General features: G+C 40.9%; 1 protein-coding gene across 1 annotated transcript in view; it reads right to left on the bottom strand.

Annotated features, from left to right (window-relative positions):
- Positions 1–14,899, bottom strand: part of LOC306981091 (NACHT, LRR and PYD domains-containing protein 3-like) — a gene marked incomplete at both ends in the record, with an annotated part of 491,281 nt that overhangs the window by 109,453 nt on the left and 366,929 nt on the right. The window lies entirely within an intron of this gene.

Genomic DNA, 14,899 nt, shown 5'->3' on the forward strand with positions numbered 1-14,899 from the left:
TCCTTCTGCCATTTCCCCCGAGTCTCGTCCTGGGGGAGAATCAGAGCCTTTAACACAGAGATAAACCTCATCATGTGAAGAATAGAATGCGGTCAGCGGTTAGAGTTTGGAACTCTCGACAAGAAAGACTCATGCGATCATGAACTTGGAAAAACACGAAATAACTTTTATCCATGTGGGACTGGTCATGATGGATTACAAACTGTGCTTTGCTCCATGTTCAACACAAGCTTATCCTAACGGAGAGATCAAGCCAGAGACTGTATCTCAGGCTGAGGGGAAAAATTCCATGTTTATGATATGATGGACACACTCTGAAAATCCCAGCCTCGAGTCCACTCATCACGTTGAAGTTTGATTCCTACATGTCAGACAAGAAATCGGGAATCTGTTCTGTATTTCCAGAGACGACAGAAGGGTGTGGCCAGTAATATTCAATATTAATTTAACAGACTGACGAAGCAGAGAAGGCAGAGTTCCTTGGAAAAAAGTGTTTGTAGCAGCTGTCATTATGTATGGGAACAGGGAAAATCCTTCATTCTCCAATCAAAAGTGCAGAATACATGAAAATTCAGAAAGGAAAGAAGCTGTTATGAAATTAGAAAATTCATAATTCGAATATTCTCAAGCACTCGCCGTTGATTCTTTTGACATGTACAATTGTATTATCTGTCTCATACGGCAGACTTGAAGTATACACATGATTGGTTGTAAGAAGAGTTCATATAATTGACCCTGAAACCAGTGTGAAGCGATTTGGGTGATACACACCTGGACTTCAATGCCATTTTAATTGAAATTAATTTAAAACAATGCTCATTGATACAATGATTGTAAACTGCTCTATGAAGCTCAGCTATGAAAGCTGATAGTAAATGATAGTAAAGCCATTTACGTGTAAGTGTTGATGACAAACACCAAGTTATGCCAGTGTATTGTGAATCATTTAAGCCCATTCAGTTTGCTGAACATCTAACATTAACAACAATAAGTGACAAAAGGAGAATCAAATGAATCTGCTAAACAGATTGTAACTCAATATGAAATAGGAATAAAACTTAATAATATTATAACCATAAAGCTTCTTGTAATGTTCACATTTAAAGTTGCCAACCTGTGTTTAAGAAATAAATAATGAGAAATGATTGTCCTAAAAATAGGAGTAAAATGCTCAGTTGAAAACTCAGTATGAAGAGAGTTAAAAAGAACCAACGCCAGTGCAGAAACCAGAGAGAATTCTGGAGCTTGTTTCATGAGTGACACTCTAACATTTGACCTTCTGTCCATCTCGGTGCCTCTCCGGTCACAGGGAGCAGAAGAGATCTGGAGAAAAGCTAGAGCTGTTAGAGCTCAGTATAGAGACGCTGCTCTTATGTTCAGTTAACTTACCACAACTAAGGAAGATAGTTTAAATATAAATTGAGAATTATAAAGATTAGTATTTTGCTCGATGAACTACCAAAAATGGACACACCATCCGAGAGTTCGGGATTAGTATACAAACTTATCTATCCAGATAACATAAGCTTTGGAAACATACACATTAAAACGTCACAATAATCAAAGACAGCTACGATTATGTGTAACAAAGAGTAATATAATGTGTTTTATATATTACGTCTAGTATAAACATTTATTTTACTTCAAGAGTAATACAAACAATAATAGTATAAGATGTTGGCCTAAATATAGGATCATAAAAACTAGAAAAAAACGTAGTGAATCAAAATTACACGTCAGGGACGAGAACATGATTAAACAAATTGTGATTAACTCATGGATAAATCTGAATCATGATAAGAACTAGTTTTTCTCCCCTTGGAAACTGTAATTATCTGTTTATTTTGTAACAACTAAGGAGACTGCCTTGGCAGTGGACAAGTTTAATTTATAATACTAGTACATGTACAATACATTTACTTTTGTTACTGAGTCTTTTCAACAGACTGAGAATGTGAAACCTCTGAGGCATAAAGAACCCGTTCAAACAACCCAGAGACAGAAGGAGGATCTCCACAAACATCGATACAGGTCTTACAGGAGGAAGTACCTGATGGATGGGTAAACAATTGATTTTCAATTCCATTCATATGTCACCGACTCTTGGTAAGAACAACTTCATCTTTTTATATATTGTTTAATGTTCCAGGTAAATTTGATAAGACCTGTCCCTGTGTCTACATCTTATGCACAACATTGAAAGTTTGCTTAAAAGAAAAATACACATAAGAACATTATTGGCATTCAACATACCGTCTACGGTGTTGAGTATTGCTTATCTGAGTTGTCAATAAGTCTCAAATATATTACTATAATATACTATATTATTATTATATATTACTATTATTATATATTTAAATCAAGTGTCATAAATAGATGAACTTGAATCCTAATCACTGGGTAAACAATATTTGAATTACGTGCACTGATACATGCACCACTTTTTGAAGTATTGACCATAAAATGTCAGATATAACATGTGTTGCCCACAGGGCTTTTACAACATACAGACTTTCAGAGGGACAACTACACTATATTACAATGCACATTTGTTAGAGAAACACCATGCACCACTCGAAACAATGTGGTACTTTCCAGGAAATCCTAGGTTTAATGACATATTTTATAATAACTTAACTTCTGACTGTTACACCTCTTTTTGGTTTATTGCCAGGTGAACTTTGGTAACCCCTGGAGAGAGGGGGTGAGAGGTGAAGGTGGACAAATATGGAGTCAGAGGGAGACACCACACGAGAGCACGATGAACGACAAAACGGCACCAGGAGGAGCCAGGAATTCAACCAAGTCGGCGCCAAAGGCAACAAAATAAAATAAAGGCTTATTTTTGACAGGAATTGATATAGCATAATGTTATATCCACATGTAAACGTATTAATGAATACACTCTATTCTGTCTATCTTTGATGTGGCAATAGAGAAAGCACCTATAGTTGTTCTATAATCCTCACCTCAGACTTTGATAATGACGTGCCCTCATAGATGAATGTTTTTTGTTTATACTTCACATGCTGTGTATTGTCAATAAGACAATTAGAAGGAAGGCAAAAGAACTAGGGAATTGAAAAAGAAAAAGGGGGGATTGAAGTCATAATTTTAACATTGCTATGTTAAAATTATATTATAAATAAATAAGTATGCCAGTGTGTTCAGTTATGAGTGTGCAAAACGTACTTTGCCTACGCTAACGGAAAGTAAGAAGGAATGTGTTTTTCTATCTATACATAGTCCAGCCACCATGACATTAACGAATACGTAGCTTCCCAGACAGACAGTCTGTCTCAACTAACCCCCTACTGAAAATAACTGCTTTTACTTGGAATTTGGGCCAGCCAATCATGTTTTAGGATCCGCCCTGCACAAACCTCATTTGCATAAAAGGATATAAACCCCATGTCTATGTTTGTTATTTGTGAAACTTGTTCTATACTTTTCACCCAGTAAATATCTTCTTAATCCACTCGATTGTCTCTATTGTTCTTCACTCCTCATGATTTCATCATGTGAACGCTGAGTTTATTTTTACCTGTGACTGGACGAACAGGAAACAGTGGGAGCGGCTCAGCAGTTCAGCTCGACTACATTCCTCATCACACTCCTTCACACGCACTTTGCCTCTTCACAGGTTCAGACACGTATTTGCTCTGTTTATAAGAAGCATTTACACACATTACACTGACACAGCTCTAATAATGCACTCATTATGACTCAATGAACCTCGACTTAAGGCCAAACACCAAATGTGCTCTGGTGTATGTTATTGTGTATATGATGCAGTGATGAGTCTGTAAACTGTAGCTCTGTCTGATTCCAAAGCCTCACCTGAGTGTGGGCTCTGAAGCGTCTCCTCTGTCCGACTCTCCCTGGTTTCTGCTCGGTTTGGAGATTACAGGACCGTCCCGTCATCTCCCCTTCAGCCGCACATTTGTGACACTGCGGCGGAAACACCTGCTCTTTACCTGAGGACAAGCCCCGCCCTCTGTCACCACACAGCCACACACTTAACCCTTAAGGCACAGGCTGAGGATCACTGACACTGAGATCAGAAGGAAATGTGGATCATTTTATGTATAAAAGTGGACAAAATCACCCATATTTTCAGTAGTGAAATCTAAATAATGGAGTCAGAGTTTGTAAATGGGATTATATTTACAGTGCCTCTCGTAAGTATTCATACACCTTGGACTTTTGCACATTTTGTCATGTTTACAACCCTAAACATAAATATTTTATTTAGATTTTTTTACTGAACGTTCACACACAAGTAACAGACAACTGTGAAGTGAAAGCAAAATGATACATGATTCTGTTATTTTTCAAAAAATAGAAAAGTGAAAAGTGGGGCTTGCATACGTATTCACACAGCATTTTCTGAGTGCATTAAATTGCCTTTAAAACATTCCTAATGACTCCAGAATGTTCACACCTTGGCCTAACGGTTACATAGAGGCACCTGTGTGTAATCTACTCTCAGTATAATTTCAGCTGTTCTTTCAGGCCCTCAGAGCTGTGGTCGGAGTGTGTTGGTCACTAAACAGCATAATGAAGGTCAAGGAGCACCAGAGAGGTCAGGGATAAAGCTGTGGAGAAGTTTAAAGCAGCATTAAGTTATACAAAGATTTCCCAAGATTTAAACATCTCCCGGAGCAACTGTTCAATCCATCATTCAGAAATGGAAAGAGTAAAGCACCACTGCCAACTTACCAAGACACGGCTGTTCACCTAAACTAACAAACTGAACAAGGAGACACTGGTCAGAAATACAACCAAGTGCCCCAAGATAACTCTGGAGGAGCTGTGAAGTCCTGCCGCTGAGCTGGGGGAATCTGTACATGGGACAACTATAAGTCGTATCTACACAAATCTGGCCTTCATGGACGAGTGGAAGAAGAAAGACATTATTGAAAGGAGGCCATAAGAAATCCTGTTTGAAGTTTGCTAGAAGTCATATGTTTGTATTTTTTTTTTTGTATTTATTTATTTAAAAGGGACAATGCATTTACACAAAGTACAGTATACTTAAAAAAAAATGCAGGATTATAGCTCAAGCTAATTTCCATCCTCTGTCCCCAACCGGACCAGGCCCGACTACACCACTCACTCTGCAGAGCATCAATCAGTCCTTAACACTTGTTCTGCACATTCACCCCTGCACTCACTCACACAGTCCTAACCTTCTAAAACCCACACACTTTACATCTACACACACCCGCCTTCCCATACCCACACACTTTCCACCCGCCTTCCCATACCCACACACTTTCCACCCGCCTTCCCATACCCACACACTTTCCACCCGCCTTCCCATACCCACACACTTTCCACCCGCCTTCCCATACCCAAACACTTTCCACCCGCCTTCCCATACCCACTCACTTTCCACCCGCACCCACATACCCACACACTTTCCACCCACCTTCCCATACCCACACACTTTCCACCCGCCTTCCCATACCCACTCACTTTCCACCCGCCTTCCCATACCCACTCACTTTCCACCCGCACCCACATACCCACACACTTTCCACCCACCTTCCCATACCCACACACTTTCCACCCGCCTTCCCATACCCACACACTTTCCACCCACCTTCCCATACCCACACACTTTCCACCCGCCCCCCATGCCCGCACACTTTCCACCCGCATCCACCCTCATTCCCATACCCACACCGACCCCCACCCTGCAACCAGCCCAGTCTCCTAAAAATGATAAGAAAAGGTCACTTCTACCTAACATACACTCTCATACTACATATCAAATACTGTACAATGTCCAATGTTAAAACACATAAACATTTCTTTGCCAGTTTTCAGGTTATGCCAGGTTGTGTGGGCAGTTTTCAGGTTATGCCAGGTTGTGTGGGCAGTTTTCAGGTTATGCCAGGTTGTGTGGGCAGTTTTCAGGTTATGCCAGGTTGTGTGGGCAGTTTTGATTCTTCAATAGCCATGACGTGAGATGTTTGGTGAACGAGCTAATTGTAAGCATCTCTTTTATGCTTGGTGGTTTAGTGTTCCAAGTTTGAGAGGCTCGGAAGGAGAACACTGCTTGTCCAAAGGCACTTTTTCTGAAAGGAATTGTACAGTCACCTCTGGAACTTGCTCTTGTTGATCTGTTGTGATTCTTTTGAATATATTCGTGTAATGGGGGTGGGGCTAGTCCTTTGACGGTTTTATACACAAGAACGGAGTCCACATATTTGATGAGGTTTTCCCAGCTCAATATCTCATACTTTTTCAGGATTTTACAATGATGTCTTTGGCTTTCTATCCAAGACCTTGAGCGCTTGCTTGTACGTCGTCTCGATAGGTTTCAGAGTGGTCTTGCCTGCAAGCACCCGACTCGTCATACAGTACATCATGTGTGAAACAATCATGGCAATCAAGTTAAATTTCATTTTGTTCACTGTTTTGTTCACTTGTTTAAATGAAAGTTTTGCATCTACAATTACACCTAAATATGTAAATTCATGAACTGATTCAATTTGGGATCCCTGTATCAATACAGGAGGATTTGTATCTTCAGCAGAAGCACTTTTTGAAAAAAACATGCTGACCGTTTTTGACACGTTGAAGACAAGTTGTGACTTTTGCAGCTGCTCTGAAACCTTCTGCTGACGACAGTTCTTGAGCTGCTTGATGTTTAGTTTTTGAGTGGACATAGATGATTGCATCATCTGCATACATCTGGCACTGTACATTGGGAGGGCAACTTTCAGGGAAATCATTTATATAAAGGCTGAATAATAATGGTGATAAGGCTGAACCTTGAGGTAGCCCTAGTCCATTATTACGAGTTGTTGAAATAGAATTTTGCACTTTAACATATTGTTTTCTTTGACTCAGATAGGATTCCACCCACTGTACAGTGCGCGGTGAGAAATTAAAATGGGACCATTTATTGAGAAAGATCTGGTGGTTGACCGTGTCCAATGCTTTCTTGAGGTCAAGGAACACGGCTCCGACCACGCCACCCTTGTCAAGGCTATATTTAATTTTTTTCCAGAAGAAAGAATACGGCTGTTTCGGTGGAATAATGCTTTCGGAAGCCAAACTGCATTTGATGAAGGTTGAATAAGCTTTGACTTAAATGGAGGACACAGCTCCATGTGGAAGAAGGAGCTTTGGTCAGATGAGACAAAAATTTAACTTTTTGGCCCAAATGCAAAACATTATGTATGGAGCAAACCTGACACTGCTCATGGTCCTGAGTGCACCATCCCCAGTGTCAAATATACGGGGGGGCATCATGCTGTGGGGCTGCTTTTCCTCAGCGGGGACTGGGGAGATTGTAAGAATAGTTGTGAAGATGGATGGAGCCAAATACAGAGACATTTTGGAGGAAAACCTGCTGGAGTCACAAGAGAACTGAGGCTGGGGCGGAGATTCACCTTCAGCAGGACAATGACCCTAAACACAAAGATAAATCTACAATGGAATGGTTCAATAAAAACATATTAATGTGTTAGAATGGCCCAGTCAAAGTCCTGACCTAAATCCTATTGAAAATCTGTGGAAGGATCTGAAAGCTGCTGTTCACAAACGCTCTCCTTCAAATGTGACAGAGCTGGAGTTGTTTTGTAAAGAGGAATGGGCTAAAATGTCAGTCTCTACATGTGCAAATCTTGTACAGTCAAACCCCAAAAGACTTGTGCTGTTATTGCAGTAAAAGGAGGTTCCACAAAGTATTCATTCATGCTGTATGAATACTTATGCAAGCCCCACTTTTCACTTTTCTATTTTTTGTAAAATAACAGAATCATGTATCATTTTGCTTTCACTTCACAGTTGTCTGTTACTTGTGTGTGAACGTTCAGTAAAAAAATCAAAATGAAATCTTCATGTTTAGGGTTGTAAACATGACAAAATGTGCAAAAGTTCAAGGTGTATGAATACTGTCGAGAGGCTCTGTATCTTCATGGGTTAAAGTAAAGTTAGTCTTGTTGATTCTGCCAGTTTTCACCCTCCATTAACCTGTGTCTTGTCAAATTCCTTCAAGTGAACACTGAGTTTATTTTTATCTGTGACTGGACGAACAGGAAACAGTGGGAGCGGCTCAGCTCGACTGCTTTCCTCGCGGCACTCCTTTAACTGACTTTAACACATATTTGCTCTGTTTATAAGAAGCATTTACACACATTACACTGATACAGCTCTAATAATGCACTCATTATGACTCAGTGAACCTTGACTTAAGGCCAAACACCAAATGTGCTCTGGTGTGTGTTATTGTGTATATGATGCAGTGATGAGTCTGTAAACTGTAGCTCTGTCTGATTCCAAAGCCTCACCTGAGTGTGGGCTCTGAAGCGTCTCCTCTGTCCGACTCTCCCTGGTTTCTGCTCGGTTTGGAGATTACAGGACCGTCCCGTCATCTCCCCTTCAGCCGCACATTTGTGACACTGCGGCGGAAACACCTGCTCTTTACCTGAGGACAAGCCCCGCCCTCTGTCACCACAGCCACACACTTAACCCTTAAGGCACAGGCTGAGGATCACTGACACTGAGATCAGAAGGAAATGTGGATCATTTTATGTATAAAAGTGGACAAAATCACCAATATTTTCAGCAGTGAAATCTAAATAATGGAGTCAGAGTTTGTAAATGGGATTATATTTATATTTACATCTTCACACTCCGGACACTTTCTTCACATTTCTGTTTGTGCTTTGGCTTCATGGATGAACAACCATGTTTTTAAAGGTCCAAATAAAATCGTTTATAAAGAGATATTGATTGATTGAGGTTGAAAATAACACTTTGTTTGATTTTATTAGGAGACTATGGGAGTGCAATGCAACAACACAACCACAGCAGACAGGACACAACACAAACACACAATCTCTGAGCCCCGTCAGAACAACAGGCCAGTGTCACGCCTCATTTGAAAGCTAAGACCCACAAAACTGATGTTTTTCCCCTCGCGTTGTTGCTGTTTTGTGTCACCTTTATTTTATGTTTTTTTTTTTACGTTTTTGTCACATTTTTTTCCGATTTTTAGTCACTTGTTGGTTGAGTTTTTGTCACATTTTTGTAGAATTTTTGTCACTTTTTTGTCACTTTTTTGTCACTTTTTTGTCGCATTTTTGTCACATTTTTGTCACATTTTTGTCACATTTTTGTCGCATTTTTGTCGCATTTTTGTCAAATTTTTGTGACTTTTTGGTTGAATTTTTGTCACTTTTTGGTTGAGTTTTTGTCACATTTTTGTCACATTTTTGTCACATTTTTGTCACATTTTTGTCACATTTTGGTTGAATTTTTGTCACATTTTTGTCACATTTTTGTCACTTTTTTGTCACTTTTTTGTCACATTTTTGTCACATTTTTGTCACTTTTTTGTCACTTTTTTGTCACTTTTTTGTCACTTTTTTTCACATTTTTGTCACATTTTTGTAGAATTTTTGTCACATTTTTGTCACATTTTTGTCACATTTTTGGTTGAATTTTTGTCTCATTTTTGTTGCATTTACATCCTTGTTTTCTTCTCATGTTTTGTGGCTGTTTTGGTGCTTTTTTCCCCAGAAGCTTTTCGATTGGGGTAAAGCCTTTTGAAAGCCTGGATGAAACGGGATCCGTTCAGGTGGGAGTCGAGAGGTTTCACTGTGTCAGAGCCATAAGGGTTTGATTCCACAGAGGGTTAAACCGTCTCTGAAATGTGACATGTTTATTTGTGTGGTTTTATCAGTAAAGGTTTAAGTGTGAAAGTAAAAGCCGGAGCCGAGGCCGTGAGAGGCAGACTTTTATCCTCACTTTTATTCTCATCGATGACACAGGGCTCAGGAATACAAGAGAAATGTGACAGATGTTTAGGACTCAGAGCAAACACTGACACGCTGATAATACGACGCAAACACTGACACACAAATGTCCATTAAAGCCACATTAAGGAGAGATTGTATTGTAAGTATTGGAAGATTTTATTGGGACCATGAACAAAACATAAAAACACAAACTCATACGAACTCAAAACACAACCTGCCGTGATCGTGGCAGATGAGCTCAGTTTCAGACGTGCAGCTCAACACATTTACGTCTTAGTACAAACTATTTTACCTTTTGCACGTTTGAAATGAGGCTGTCCGGAAAGGAGTGGGGGGGAAGTAAACACTTATTTAGTCCCGCCCCTTTTAAGAACTGTCAGTCTCTTTTCCTATTTACTTTTTAGGCTTCCTTAAAACAATAATCTGAGCTCTGTGATCTAAATCAAGTTGTCATATACAGTGTGAATACTCCCTACCATCAACATCAGGTTTACAACAGCTGAACAGGAAAAGTCAGAGATTTTCTTCCGATACTTAGAGAAAATCCATTCTTTGTATTGATGTTTAAACTGTCTGATATTCGGACATGGTTTGAGGTCTACGTGTCATTTATTCCATATTTCAGGACCACAAACGGACACACACAAACTGTTTCTGGATGTCCGGGCATGGGCAGGTTTAAAGTGATCCAAGCCCCTTAAATGATATTTTCCTTCTCTTTCAGAAATCAACTGCTGAGTTTTTAGAGGTCGCTGCTTATTTTCAGCTTTGTGCATTAACTGAGCAGTTTTAAAAGTGATCATGTCTGAAAGTTTCAGAATCTTGGCTTTAATAAACAGTGGATTGGTCTCGGTCACCAGCGTTATACATTGTTCTTATTGCTCTTTTTTGAAGGATGAATATTGGTTGTAAAGTAGTTTTATAATTATTACCCCAAATTTCAGCACAATGTGTCAAGTAAGGCGAGAGAAGAGAGAGAGATCAGTTTGAAATACAGCACTGTGGAGCTGAGGGGCGTGTCCAGGTGAATATATATCAATTACAAACTCCTGCTGTGGAGACCGACGTGAACATGAGAACAAATGTGTTGAAAATGTCGTTTGTGGAGGCTCTCGTTCATCCAGGGAACATCCATTGTAGAAGAATCATGGACTGGACGTGAGCGATGCTGTAAACTTCCCTCCTCCTGGCTCAGACTGAGCTTCTGTGACTAAAAGTAAAGCTTCACTTAAACCCAGTCCAGTCCATGATTTCACCTTTTCTATGGTAAACATGAGGGGTTTCCGGTGTAAAAATCGCCAATGTTTTCTGCAGTGAAATGTGAATAATGGAGAGAGCCGGGTTTAAATGTGAGTTACAAATATTTCAGTTTAGTTTCAGTCAAAAGAAAAGTCGACTAAATGTAAAAGTGATTTCGTCATTGGTGATTTCTATTATAATCCGAGACACTGCAGGTGAAAAGGGACAAAGTTTAAATTCACAGACATCAATGTGAAGCTTTTGCTGTCGATCACTGGCATAAATGTGAGAAAACAATACATTGCTGTTGTGAAAACTGTCGTCCAAAGCATAGTATTGTCTCACCTCCATCACTGCCCTATAGTGTGGTCCAATGCTCCACAAAAGCATCTTCAGAGACTTCAAATGGCTCAGAACAGAGCAGCTCCAGTTGTGCTTCACTGTCCTTTCCACACTAATGTCCGTGAGATGCTCAGGAGACCAAATTACAGGCCAGGCTCCTCATGGTCATGCACAAAGTTCTGATGGACAAACAGCCCAGTTTTTGGTTCAACAAACTCTTATTCAGCGGGTTTGGTCACAGGTTTGTGTCTCATCAAGTGACGACAAACTCTGTGGTTGTTCCCAGACCCGAAAGTGACTCAATGAGAAGAACCGTTATGTACAGAGGAGCAAACGCCTGGAACTCCTTTCCTTTTAACATCAGAAACACTAAGAGTAAACCACACTTTAAGCTGAAAGTAAAAGGTGAATGAGCTCAGTACATGTGAGCAGAGTCACCGTGTGTTATATGTGTCCTATGAGGCTGCGTGATTATATGAAATGTGAAACATTCATGGATTCTATTTTAACTGTTCTGTAATTTTATATTGTGTCAGGACCCCAGGAAGACGAGCAACCACTTGTGGCGCTAATGGGGATCCTAATAAAGAATAAAGAATAAAGAACTGCAAGTTTTCTGTCATTTTATCTTTTCATATAAGAACAAGGTGTTTTATGCCTAAAAATGCCCCAAATTTCCCATCTTTTCAGCGACGAAATCTGAATAATGGATAGAGCTGCATTCAAATGTCATTTTATTGATAAATGAGTCACCAAGACTTTTTCAGAGGGGATTTTGGATTTTTTGTTTAGTTTTAAAGTAATTTTCGCCTTATTTTTTGACATTAAACTCAATAAATGGGGCTTAAGGGGTTAAGTAATAAAAAATCCCTCGGAAAAAATCTTCCAAATATTGTTCAGTCCAAGGCTGGAAAATGTGACGTCTTTAGGTCCGACTGACGTGGACATAGTGTCGCCACAATGACAGGAAAATGTGTTTGGAGAAAAAGGCCCTTGAAATTGTGTTCTCCCATATAAGTCTATGGGGGAACATTGAATCAGTGCAATATTTAAACATGTTACTGTGAAGATTTGGTATATTTTCTGTTTCCGGGTGAAAGCTTGTATGTTCAGAGACAGATTTGTCCCAAAACCTGAAAACTGAAAAAATGTCGTTTTGCCTGTAGTGTCTCCAGAGCTGCTCCTTTAGCAGAGAATTTAAGTGAGACTTTTTCAAACTGTCTGTGAAGTTTGGATGATTTTAGTCTCGTCTTTGGCAAAAACATGACTTTGACTGAAATGGAAAACAGCGTCGTCTCGGTCACGGCCTTTCCTGCCACACGTGGATCCCAAACATCCAAACAAACCCGTGTTTTCCCTGCAGCGTCTCGCCTCAGGTCGGATTTATTACCACCATTTCCCAGGTGCTTCACGACAGATCAGTGAAACGCTCTTGTGATGAACTGTGTTTATGTTGCCGGGGCCCCCGTTGGCCCCCCCTCGGACACGCCCCTGCTGTGACACCGCCCACATTGAAGACGAGGGACTGAGACTCTTCGTCCCACAGCTTCTGCAAACGAACACTTGGTTTAGTCAGTTTCACTAATACTAGTTTAGAGTGAAATAAATCCTCTTTTTGGTCAAAGAAGAGAATTACTAAAGAAATGCGAAGAACCATGAGCGGCCATTTGTAATTCTAACCTCTGAACCCCCACCTGAATCCACCACAGTTTGGCTTTACCCAAATCTAAAAGCTCCTTGGAAAAAGTGACAAAATGGAGATGAGCTTTTGAGACAAGCTCGTGTCGCTTAAATCAAATAAACTGAAACAAACATTTGTCTGAAAAGCGTCTCCACTTTTGGACACGTTTATGAGAAAACAATGAAACGTTTTTATGAATGAAATGATTGTTTTTATGAGTAAACATCTCACAAACACACACAGTAAATGGACTCGACTTATACAGAGCTTTTCTACCTTCTTTAGGCCCAAAGCGCTTTACAGAAAAGAACCAGTCGCTCTCGTTCATACACCGGTGCACACAGACACTGGAGAGAGAGGAAGTGTCCTGCCCAAGGACACAACGACACCTTCAGGAGCCGGGACAGTGGACAGTGGAAAACTCCAACACTTTCTCCAACGTGTGTCACTTTATTACGTTTAGTCAAATTAGAGTCGGCCTCGTTTTTATCTATGTGGATTTTCCAAGTCTGTAAATGAATAAATAATAAACATCTTGCACTGTTTTATTAGATTTTTCCTTTATTTATTTGCACAAATCACACAAATTGCCACATTTTCTGCTTCTTGCCCCTAGTTTTTACACAATCTTATGCTGGGTTTACACATAACGACGACAAGTCACGAATGCCACGAATCCACATTCGTGGCCGAGGATCACGAATGTGAGTGATTCGGGGTAAAGGTTTCACGCGCCGCCACGAACTGTTGCGACCTGTTACTGCGTGTTACGATTAATGCACGAGTTATTACGCACGGTCACGAATATGCGTCCCGCACTGTTACGTGCTGTTGCGAGTTATTGGGAATTGTCGCGTTCTGTCAAAAATCTGTCAAGAATTGGGCGAATGTGGACAAGACCGCCTGCCGCGCACACCGGAGTGGAGGCGGAGCAGGACGTCTCGCTCCGCCGTGCTCTCCCTGACCCGTTGAGCTCTCGCCAAATCGGGTTAAACAAAAAGTAAATAGACCAGCTCAGGCCTACGTGTAACACGGGCAAACACAGACTGAATCTATCAAGACACATCAACAAACGCACGCGCTTCATGTCAGATAAGTCCGTGCAACAGCCGCACAATTTGGGCTGACTTCACTCCACAGAATAAACATAAAAACACTACACTCACTGTGCACTCGATCTTCCGGGGAACTTGCTGCTCTTAAACCTCTTTATCCAATGATTCTCACTCGTCTGGTCAGTCCTCAGCTCCAGTTGGAAAAACTTTATAATCCACAAACACAGGCCTGTCTTCACCTGCCCCGCGCCCATCGCCGCTTGTTTCACATGTTTAACACGCACTGTTGTTTTGGTCAGTGGAGGCAGCGTGGGAGATGCATTCAGGGACCGCGGGAAAGGCGCACTTCTTACTGTCCCTTTTTCCCCACAAACGCTTGGAAAATCGTGACAAATATATAACAGTGGGGTTCTCCAGCGGGGGGGGCAATAGGGATGGCAGGGACTGGCTCCCAAACATTAGGAGGAACGACCGCAGGAGGAAGAATAGCCGGCGGAACAACTTCAGGAGCGGCGGCAGCAGGTTCTGTCCCGGGCCTGGAGCGCGGACTGGCCGAGTCTGTGGGACTTTTCTTTTGCTGCCGCAGGTCGGAACATGTACTTTTCGGTGTAGCGTGTGTTTCCATCAATTTTGTGCGTGAAAACAGTGATTCTGCTCTACGAATGCTGTACGAATGCTGTACGAATGCTCTCACGTTGAATTACGAAGCGCCACTACTCATCACGACAGGACACGCTCCGCTGCGAACTCCACGAACAGAGGGTGATTCGTGACATTCGTGGAAGATTTTTTGACGGACA

Source organism: Gobius niger (genome assembly GCF_951799975.1).
Source record: "Gobius niger genome assembly, chromosome: 21".
Lineage (NCBI taxonomy): Eukaryota > Metazoa > Chordata > Actinopteri > Gobiiformes > Gobiidae > Gobius > Gobius niger.